This window comes from Sturnus vulgaris, chromosome 19 (genome assembly GCF_052056855.1).
Source record: "Sturnus vulgaris isolate bStuVul1 chromosome 19, bStuVul1.hap1, whole genome shotgun sequence".
NCBI classification, from domain to species: Eukaryota; Metazoa; Chordata; class Aves; order Passeriformes; family Sturnidae; genus Sturnus; species Sturnus vulgaris.
The window spans coordinates 9900950-9911281 of record NC_142261.1 but is presented as its reverse complement, the minus strand read 5'-3'; the positions used below and the strand labels follow the sequence as shown (position 1 = coordinate 9911281).

The window sequence follows — 10332 nt, the reverse complement described above, 5'->3', positions numbered from 1 at the left end:
TGCCAGCCGGGTTTGTGCTGTTGGGGATACCAAACCAGTTCCAAGTGTGTCTGAACCACAGCTGCCCTCCCAAGGATCATCTGCCCTGCCTCACTGCTGCCTCAGCACTTTCTATTTGGAGCTGATCTGCCCTCCCAGCACAGCCCTTCACACATCGGGCAGGTGCAGGCACCAACTCGAGGGCACAGGAACCCCCTGAGCAGGAGCCCTGTGCCGCCAGTGGGTAAAAAACCTGCAAACTGCTGCTGTGCAAAGCTTTTTAGCTCATTCTGTGGTCAAAACTGGGATCTCGCTGTTGCTCCCTCCGTGCTAATTCCTTCTGTTTAATAGGAGCCTGCTGGAGACACCCTCTGCTGTCATCTCTCAGGCATTCAGTGGGAACCCGAGGGAGGAGGCTCAGCTTTAAGGAATGCCATGTTTCCCTTACAAACGCAGAAACTTAACTGTCTCCGCCCCAAGGAGCTGTCAGGGAAAGTGTAAAGTTCCCTGTCGAGCTGTTGTTCTTGGCTCGTGCTTCCATCGGAGCTGTTCTCATCACAACTCACTCAGAACTTTATACACGCTCAGTTTGGGGAGAGATCTCTGCCTCCTGCTTGCTCAGCATCAGCTTTTCACAGAGCTGCTGACAGATGAGTCGTGCTCACTGTGCTCTTCTTTCCACTTGTAAGAAACAGAGGGACAAAAAAAAAAAAAGGTTATGGAGCTCAGATTATAAACAGGAAACTGACTGTGTGGAATTACTCGACTACCATGAGAAGTGCTGGTATTGTACTTTGGCCTGTGAGGCACAGGACACACCAACACTCTTCACGTGGGACTCCGGTCTCTCAGGTTTCTGTACCTGTGGTTTCACACAGCTCTCTGAGGACGGTTCTAGAAGCCCAAGAAGGGGGAACAGCTGTCAGGAGCAAGTTGGCAGAATGAGGCTGCACAAGATACTGGCAGATAAAGCTCTGCTCCTTCAGTTTTATTTGGAAAAATGAAGTAATTACCCCCCTGTCAAATACAAATACAACTACGAAGCGTTTAGATTCTTGTGTGGGGAACCACCAAGTCTGGCAGAAAAAGCACGAACTCATTTTATCCTGCCTCTGTTCTGAGCAATTCTTAACCCAGAGTTCTCAATCCCTGCTACAGTTCCTTTTCCTTTGGGGCTTTGCTGCCAAATCACAGCTGCTCCTGTTTGGGTACCAGGGGCCTCTTCACACACACAGTCCCTGTCAGGGCTCCCCCAACACCTGCAGCACGGGACGGAAGACTCAGAGCTGCCTTTTTACTGGGCCCAAACACTGCCCTTTCACTCAGGAGCTGGTTGTGGGCCCCAACTCTCCCCCTCCCACACGAGACCGCTACAGACCCTGCCAATGTAACAAACACACACAACACCTCTGAACTACGGGCCCTGACACCCCTCCACACACACACCTGAGCCTGATATGGGCCTCAACATCCATTCCTCATACGTGAGACCACTGCAGACCGTACGTCCCCGATACACACCTGAGGTTACTATAGCCCTCCCCCTCCTGAAACCACCCTAAGCCCCTCACACACGCACCTGAAGCCGCTGCGAGCCCAACCAGCCCCATACACACCTGAGACCACTATGGACCCTAACACCCCTCACGCACACCTGAGCCCGGACACGAACACCCCCAGCCGAGGCCGCTGCAGCCCCGGCAGCCCCGCAGTCACAGCTGCTCTCGCAGCGTCCCCACACCGCCATCCCGGCGCTCCCCCTCCCTCCCAGCCCGCGGCACCGCGCAGGCGGCTCAATCGAGCGCCGATGGCGCGGGCGGTGCGCTCCGTGAGGCGGCGCCGCTCAGCGGCCCGGCCTGAGCTGCCAGGCGGAGGAGCCGAGCGCCGAGCGGGGCCGGGCAGGAAGCGGCGGTGACGGGCACGGCCCGGCGGACACGCTCCGTCCCTCTCTCCTTCTCCTCCTCCTCCTTCTCCTCGTCCCTCCCCGCCCGGGCCCCGCGGACGTGGCCCGCTGCCGCCGGCCGGCACCAGGTGAGGCACCGGCAGAGGGAGCGGCGCCGCTGACAGGCGGGTCCCGGCGGGGCGCGGAGGGCAGGGGGCAGCGCTGGGGTTGGCAGCGCGCTTGGGGCTGGTAGCGGCACTTTGTGGGTGCTGCGGCGGCGCGGGGCGCTCGGTGCAGGCTGTCCCGGGGTGTCTCATGGCAGGGGTGCTCGGGGTCGGGACAGCGAGTGCGGGGTCTGAGAGAGCCCGGCCGGGGCAGCTGCCCCGCACCTCGTGCTGGGGGAAGAGCCGCTCCTTCCTGCTCGTCGTCCTTCGCTCCCTCGTTCCTTGCCTCTGTCCCAAGTGCCGGGAGCTGTCCCCGGGAGCTCTGTGGAAGTGGGAGCTCCAGCGGAGCAGCCCCGAGCGGACGGGAACGCCCCGGTGGGAGCGAGAGGAGAGGAAGGAGAGCGGCCGCTGCCTGCACCTGGAGCCGGGCACGGCTCGGAGCACGGCGCTGCTCCGCTGGGATTAGCCCGGGATCCGGGAGCTGGAATGTGACCTGCTGGATTCACGGGAGCAGGGAGCGGCGTTTCTGTTAGCTTTGAGCGGAGTTGGAAGCAGTGACGTAGGTCTGGTGCGAGCAGATGTCTCTGTCCTTTTAATGACACGGAGAAATGATTTGCTGTAGGTGCTGGATGCCATCGAGCAGCACTCGTACTTGCGTGGGAAGGAGAAGGAAGGAGGACACGAGGCAAGTACTAAGCCTTCAGAATTTTTATAAATACATCTCCTCGTGTGTCCTCACCCCCCCTTCTCCAGGAACGTGAGTGGAATGAATTCCCTAATCCTACAGCTACGGCAGTTCTAAACTTCAGTAGCCACTGAGTAGCCCTGGTAGCATCTTGGTCACTTGCTGAGCCTGGGCAGGACTGAGCAGCTCGGTGCTGGGTTTGCTGTCCCCAGCTGGGCTCTTCTCCCCAGGGTGGGGAGAAGGCAGCGGGACACTGCTCTGGGAGCTGTGTGGAATGCTGGGCTCGCACACAGTCCAGCAGCAGCTCCGTGTTTGTTTAAAAACAGCAAAGCAGGCAGTGCTGATTCCGGCCCTGGTTGTGCTAGAAAGATTTGGAATCCCCCTGTCCATCTTTGTGGATAGTGATCAATGTAAGAAGGTGGAAGCAGGGTTCTGGATCCATGTGGATGTAGTTCTACAGAACCTAGGATGATTTAAAGTTGCTGGGTACAGCAGGCTGTGGTTTGTGGTGCTTGTGTTGTTTAAGCGGGCTCCAGTCTGTTCCCCAAGGTGTGCTGGCATATTTTAGCAAATGTTTAGAATGCTGCAGTGCTGGCAGTGATGCAGCTTGTTTTGCCAGTGGTCATTACTTTGATGTATCCCATACCAGATTTATGAGAGGACACGTGTTGGGGTTTCTGTGTTGATAGTGGATTGTTCGTGGAGAGAGATAATACACCATGCTCCTCCTCTCTAAGAGCTTAAAATTGGGCTATTTCTGGTTGGCAGCTATTTTTGTGTTTTCAGGGGCTAATATAACAATATAGGGCATGTTTTAAATGTAAACACCTGTCTGTAATGTCTCTTTTAACACTGAGCTTCATACAAATATCTGATGATTCTTTCATGCACCCACAGTGAGGCTGCAGACTGTTCCTATCTACATAAATGTCTCATTTATCAAATCCAGATTTCTTATTTGCTGTCCAACTCATCATATAACTTCCTCTGGCGTCTGATTTGAGGAAACCTTGAGCTCTGGGTTGTTTCCATCCACCCTTCTCTGTACGAGGCCTTTCAGATTGCAAACTTAATTCTTGTTGGTGTGTGTGTATTACTTACAGTGATTCTCTGTAAGTACTTCCCTTTTACATTGTTGCATCATTATCAGTTAAAAAGGATCTTAGCAAGTCAAAGCTTTTAAAGATGAGATATTTCTACTTGTGTGCATTCTAAATGTGGCTCTTGGATCAACAGCGTTTTACTGTTAGATTTATTTTCCATAACGTGTTGCTGGATGGGGAAAACTTTCTGCAGCAATGAGCTCTGTTCCTTGTGAGTAACCTGCTGTCTTATTTTAAAGGAAAAACCCTGTTTGTATGAAGCAGGGCCGGAGTTTATTGGACTGCTGGGGAGCAGAGGAGGAGCAGGGACAGGGCAGTGGTCAGTGAGTTTGGAGCAGGAACACAGACTCGTTGTTTTCTCCTCTTACAGGTTTTTGTTCCAGGTTGTTCTGCAGCCTCGTGAGATGCTGCAGCATCCAGGTTATGAGAAATGCCAGGGAAGGAGGTGTTTGTGGAACACTTTAAATTTAATTTATTTGTTGCTTTTACACAAAAAAAGATGTCTAAGGTTAATGTTTTTAAATAAGAAATGCATCTTTTGTTTTAAGACAGAACTCAGAGTCTTTTAACAGAACCTCTCTACACTTCAGTCACAGCATTTACAGCAAACTGAGTTTGAATAAAAGTGCAGTTTTGTCATCAAAGGTATTCACAAAGTAGATTTCTATAAAATTCTGCTGCAGCACGTGCTCAGCTTTATTAGTAGACGTGCTTTCACACATCAGGGAAAAATTCAAAAAGTGAACCCGAAAGAGTATTTCGTTTTATGCTTATTATTTTCAAACTACTTCCTCATTTGAAGGCCATTGATTAAACCAGAAGGATCTGATCGCCCTTGGCTGTGTAATAAACATGATGCAATTGCCTGGTGCCTGCTTGGTCATCAGTTCTTCCAGGGGCAGCTCAGTCAGTTTCCCTGACAGTCTTTTTGTCACTCCCTGAAGTCACTCTGGCAGCTTTGTTTTAATTTTCTGAGTGAGGTGTGTTTTAGAAGGTATTGATCTGGTAAATTTAGGGCTCCCTCTGAGTAAAAAGAAGGAAATCTCTCCTGTGATTTTTACGTGGGCAGCACAGGTTGTGACTTTGTGATCGTGTGGTGGGCATCACTTAAGAGTCATCATAGGCATTGTGTGCCAGGAACTCTCATCTGTGAGAGCCTCAGCTCCTCATTAATGAGGAGGAAAGTTGAAATAGAAATTAAAGTAAATTAACTGGGCATGGTCATCCATCTCTTGAGCTCCTGAAGGATGTTGGATATCCGAGTTATTAATGGCACTGTGGCATTTCTCAGTTTTCATAAAGACCCGCTTCCAGCATTAAAGAGCAGTGTTCCTAACATGACATGCTGCCTTTATTCTGTAGAACTAAACCATGGGAATTCACTTCTAACATCTTGTGGGAAATATGAAAAAGATATATTTTTAAAGATCAGTAGGTTTTGCTCTAAGATTTGAGAAAATTGGAGTACTGCTAGTATTAGTTTTAAAATTATTTTTTAATTTATTTAAATGAATTAAATACTGAAATTAGATTGGCTAATAACTTTGTTCTTATTCAGGATGGCAAAGAACACATTGGATTTGAGCAGGTTGGAAGATTTCTTGTTTATATACTCACATTTGTGTCACAAATCATTGGTTTAATTTGTAAGGGCAGGGAAATTTCAAATTTAATATAGGGAGCTTACAAAACAAGTTTGTCTGAGTTGCTAATGAACTAGGCACTTATGCCCTTGGACAGGTAATAGCTTGATGTTGATGTAATTACTTTTTTCCCCACCCTGAATATTAGGTCAAACTGGACTCTGGTTGATTTAGAATTTAATGACACCAGTCATTCCGTGGGAGCGTGTGGTCACTCGTGGTCCCTCCTTGGCTACTGAAGGATTTCAAGTAGAGACATTCTCCCAGTCTGGCCTCCATCTGCACCTCTTCCTGCTCTCACTGTTAATTATGATGCTGGGCTACCTGAGAACCCAAGAAATTCCTCAAAAGAAGGGCAGATGATGACCTTGGTGTTCCATGAGTTTGATCCGGGATGAGCTGGTTTTGTGCTGCAGGTGACATCTTTGGGATGAGAGAAAAATCTGTTTGTACTTCCCTAAGAAATTGTCACTGTGAGAGTGGAAGTGCTAACCCAAAATGCAGGATAAACCATTTACACTTCCAGCTGCATTCCCCTGGAGTCTAAAACACACACGGGTTTGCTTTGGGTTTACTTTTCTACAAACTGTGCTCCAGAATCACTGTGGTGCAGAACCTGGCACTGGGAGGAATGAATCTTGAATGCAGTGTGTGTATTTCCACACATATCAAACAGTTTAGGATGAAAGGTGTTGGGACTACCAGATACCATCAAACATTTTGTGAGCAGGATGTCATTATTAGATTGGAACTGATAAATGTGTGCCAAACGTTGTGGTGAGTCTGTTTTTTAAAGAGATGAAGACTGTGCTCGCTTCCTACATTAAACCTCATTTTCCCCTAATTTTTATATGCGAGCTGTGATTCTGTTGCACAGAATCTGGCATAACATTGAGCAGATTTATTTAGGGTTGCCCTTGAACGTTGTGAGTGTTTAAGCCAGATTTACAGGAACACAGTCAGTGATGATTCATGTTGAGATGATGTTTTTCTCCCTTGTAATGGAACATATGGGACTACGTAGCATATGGTACCACTGAAAATTGTTAAACGTGGAGCACTGATTTATTACACAGCAAAAAGGGTTGGGGTTTTCAGTGTAACACTGAGCAGAAAGCTTGTAAACAGCTCTGGCTGTTGGTTTGTATTGGGTGATCTACTGTTGTGTTGTGTGGTAATTTCAAAGGATTCCTTTAAATGGCAACACAACGCTTCCAAAAGTTGTGTGTCTGCCCTTTTACTATGGTACAGCCTTGCTCTGTGGGATGACAGCTTAAAAAACCTGGGGAAAAAAAAAATAAATACTTTCTCAGATGGGAAGCAGAGGTATTGAAATGTGTAAATAGTTTTTTTCCGGTCTTATTTTGCAAAACACCTTCTTTTCTGTGTTTGGGATATTTTTTTGGTGTGTTTTGTTTTGGGGTTTTTTTTGGTCTTTGTGTTACTTCTGGAGTGTTATTTTTTTTTTACTGAGGCAGGGAGAGGAAACAAATACACACCTTGGTCCTTGCAGTGCACAAGGGAAAGTGGACTAAAGTGCAGCTACAAAGAAGAGAAATTCCAGTCACCTATTTCCTTGTGCTCTCCTGTGTTTCTTAATTCATCTTTGGATGATTGTAATCTCTCCAGAGCAGGCATCGCCTCTACTCTGCCTCTGTAGGGTCTTGCTGCAGGGTAACTGAAGCTCTCAGGTGCTGTATTTGTACAGATAATTAATAGCTGGTCATAAATCATAATCGATTAAACTTTTTCAGAAATTATTTAAGCAAGAAACGTCATTTAAACCTTAGAATGGTGCTTGTGTTTGTCTTTTTTTCTAATGACTCGGTTTATTTGTACATCTTAAGGTACTGATTAAAACAGACTGTATGGTAAATTTGCTTTTGTTAGGCCAAAAATACACAATTAAGAAAGAATATATAATGTACATTTTTGGGATAAAAATCAAATGAGCCTTTTTTTCTTCCTTACTTCGGTAGTGACAATCTGCCTTTCAGTTCAGAGTTTCTTGTGTGTCTCTGCTTATTCTGCCTGGTTCAGGTAAAGTTTGAGTATGCTGTGTTCCTTTAAAATGGCAACAGATATTTGACATCATTAAAAACTGCTGTTATTTAATAAAAGGAAGTCATATCTACCCTTGAGGGAATTAACTAATGACCTCTTGTTAACCATCGCCTTCAGGATCTTAGATCCTCCCTTTGCTTGCCTCATCCTTAGTCATAGATTGGAAGAGGAAAACAGGCTTTTTTCCCTCCCTCCCTCCCAACTCTTGAGCAGTTTCTCAACTGGAAATGAACTGATGGTTGACCTAAACCCTGTGAGGAAACTGAAGTGGGCACCACACTCCCTTTCCCCTTGAGGAACATCCTACTGGTATTAAAACTCACAGCATCTCAATTAACTCTAATTCCCAGCCTTAGCCTGCACATTAAGTATTTTTAAAAAAGCATTAGCCTAAGTGAATTTTAATTTCTAGCATTTCTAATCTTGACACTGGCAGTGGTGTCAGTTTTAGCTCTTCAAAAGAGGGGAAAAACATTTCTTATCTGGAAAGTATGCGAGTGGCAGAGCAGATAAGATAATTGAGCCCTAAATGTGAGCTGGGATGGAAAGAGGCTCTGCTGAGAGTCAGGTCTCATCCTCTGTGCCACAGCCCAGTGGTGCTTTAATGCATAATAGTCCAGGGAGTTTGGTCTTCCTGGGCAGGACACTGGGAATTTTCTCTCTGCTGTTTTTTCATTAAGAGACACGAGCCTTTAGTTCCAGTGTGAGATGTTCATGTTCTCAGAGTCAGGAGTTTTCTGTCATTTGGGAAGCAGACAGCCAAAAATAGGATTTTATGGCTCTCTTGCCTGTAACAAGAGTTAGCTGCTAAAGTGAGGAATAGAAATAAAAAAGCCTTCCAACTTGTTGTTCCACTCAGGCAGCTTTTTCTCAAAATTTCTTGTGTGCTTTTTATCTGTGGTGTAGAGGATCCCCACAGAAGATAACAAATTTTCCATTTCCAGCTCTCCCTTGGACTGAGAGCTCCTGCTGTGGTTTAGAGGTTGTGTATTCAGCACTTGGGCATGGCCCACATGGGTGGGAGGGAGAAAGACAGGTACCTAAAACCAGAATAAATGAGTAACTACAGGAATTACTATGTTGTTACACAAAGTCTTATTTTTCTTTTTTTTTTTTTGCTTTAACTCTGCTTTTGTAGTTTTCCACTTGGTATCATCGAGTTGCCTTACTAGAAAGTACATTACTTCAAATGAAGTTAGACTCTTACAGAAGGAAACATAAGAGGGTTTTTGTTGCAAAAATCAGTATTTGGCTTAGTATTTTGCTGCTGGAGTTGTAGCCCAGGAGTTAGACGTGCTGCAGGTATTGAAGCTGTAGTTCAGAAAAAGATCTGCTTCTTTGTAGTGCCATATGGAAATGCCATAAATCAAAATATATCTCACTCAGGCATTCGAGACCTGCAGAAATTACAGATAAATGTGTGATAATGCAGTCTGAGCAGTTTGAATGATTAACTTGGACAAGTGCTCCAGATTTTAGGTGTGCTGGGCACCTTTCTCCATTGCAGGGTTCCAATTCTTGTGTTACAGGGAGATTTCTGCCAGTCTGACTTGGTGCCTGAAAGCGGGAGAAAGTTGCTGACTCAGGCTTGTTGTTAATTTGCTTTTTCCTGCCTACCTGTGTATTTTTATATTTTTAGAGCAGTCTTACATTTTTGGATATGCTGAGCCCAAACCGGGGGTGGTCAGATGAGGCTGTGGTCTGATCTGTTGGACAGTTTGTGCTGGATCCAGGCTCTGGAGACATCCAGGGAGGCAGAGGGATGGGATCCCAGTCCCAGTGCTGTGCAAGCTGGTGCTTGGAGCCCCAGGCTACCAGTGCAGCTCTGCTGGTGTTTAAGGTCAACTCCTTGCAAATATTTTAGCAAGGCTTATATTCAAATGCTATTTATAAGACCAGACTAATTTCTTTCCTCCTAATGATGGCCTTTTGGCTGATGACAGGGCTGGAATCTGGAAGATCTGGATTCTGTATGCCACTAGTCAGCTGTGTATCCACAGGGAAGTTGTTTGCCAGCTTTCTGCCTTGCTTTTTATCTGTACTTAAATGGAAAAAAAAAAAAAAAAAGGCTGACTAATACCTGCCTCACAGGCTGTGAGAGCACAGTTAGGAGCCTCATGCTGTAAGATCTTTGGAAAACACTGTAGGAATGTTCAAGGGGTTTATTATGGTTAAGGTCCTGCAATGAGAGAACTGGTTAAGCCTGGCTTATTGTTAGACCATTCATTAAGGAGCCTTAATAGCCGAAGCTCTGATAGTGGCTGTTCCCTGGCTTCACCTGCAATTACCCCTGGATCCAGGCTGCAATTCCAGGGCTCTGGAGCAGAAGTGGAGCAGAACTGGAGCATATGCAGGGATGCTGGAGCTGCCGGCAGCGCTTCGCTGCGATTTCACGGCTGGCTTTGCATGCAGGTCATGCCGTAGCCTCAGTGAATTTTGGCAGTTCAGCATCGTGATGATGACTTATTCTGCCACTAGTGAGCCCTTAGCACCTTCATGCCAAAAGAAATGCTGTATAATCAGCTGAGTTTCTCCTCTGTGCCCGCCTAACTCGGAATTTGCCCTGCTTTCGCTTTGTAAATTGAACATCAAAAAAACCAAAATCTTAAAAAATGTGTTAGACAACAGAAGTTTTAGTATTAAAAGGTGTAAACCAACTATTAAAAACCTCTTAGATCTGGTGATCTTCAAGCTAAGGTCTTTTGTGTGAATGCTCATGTTGTGGCTTTTTAAATTAATTTGATAGATACTTTCTAAATATACTATCAGAATTTTTTCCCCTCTGACCACATTATAATAACATAAGTATGCA

The 10332-nt window shown here is 46.2% G+C and overlaps 1 protein-coding gene across 4 annotated transcripts in view; it reads left to right on the top strand.

Moving 5' to 3' along the window:
• The first annotated feature begins 1881 nt into the window (after window positions 1-1881).
• TAOK3 (TAO kinase 3) overlaps window positions 1882-10332 on the top strand; it is a 74515-nt gene continuing 66064 nt past the window's right edge. For all 4 annotated transcript variants that reach the window (XM_088176311.1, XM_088176313.1, XM_014894604.2 and 1 more), the window contains exons 1-2: window positions 1882-2010; window positions 2648-2710. The gene's annotated coding sequence lies outside the window, so the exon portion shown is untranslated. The remainder of the gene's footprint in view (window positions 2011-2647; window positions 2711-10332) is intronic.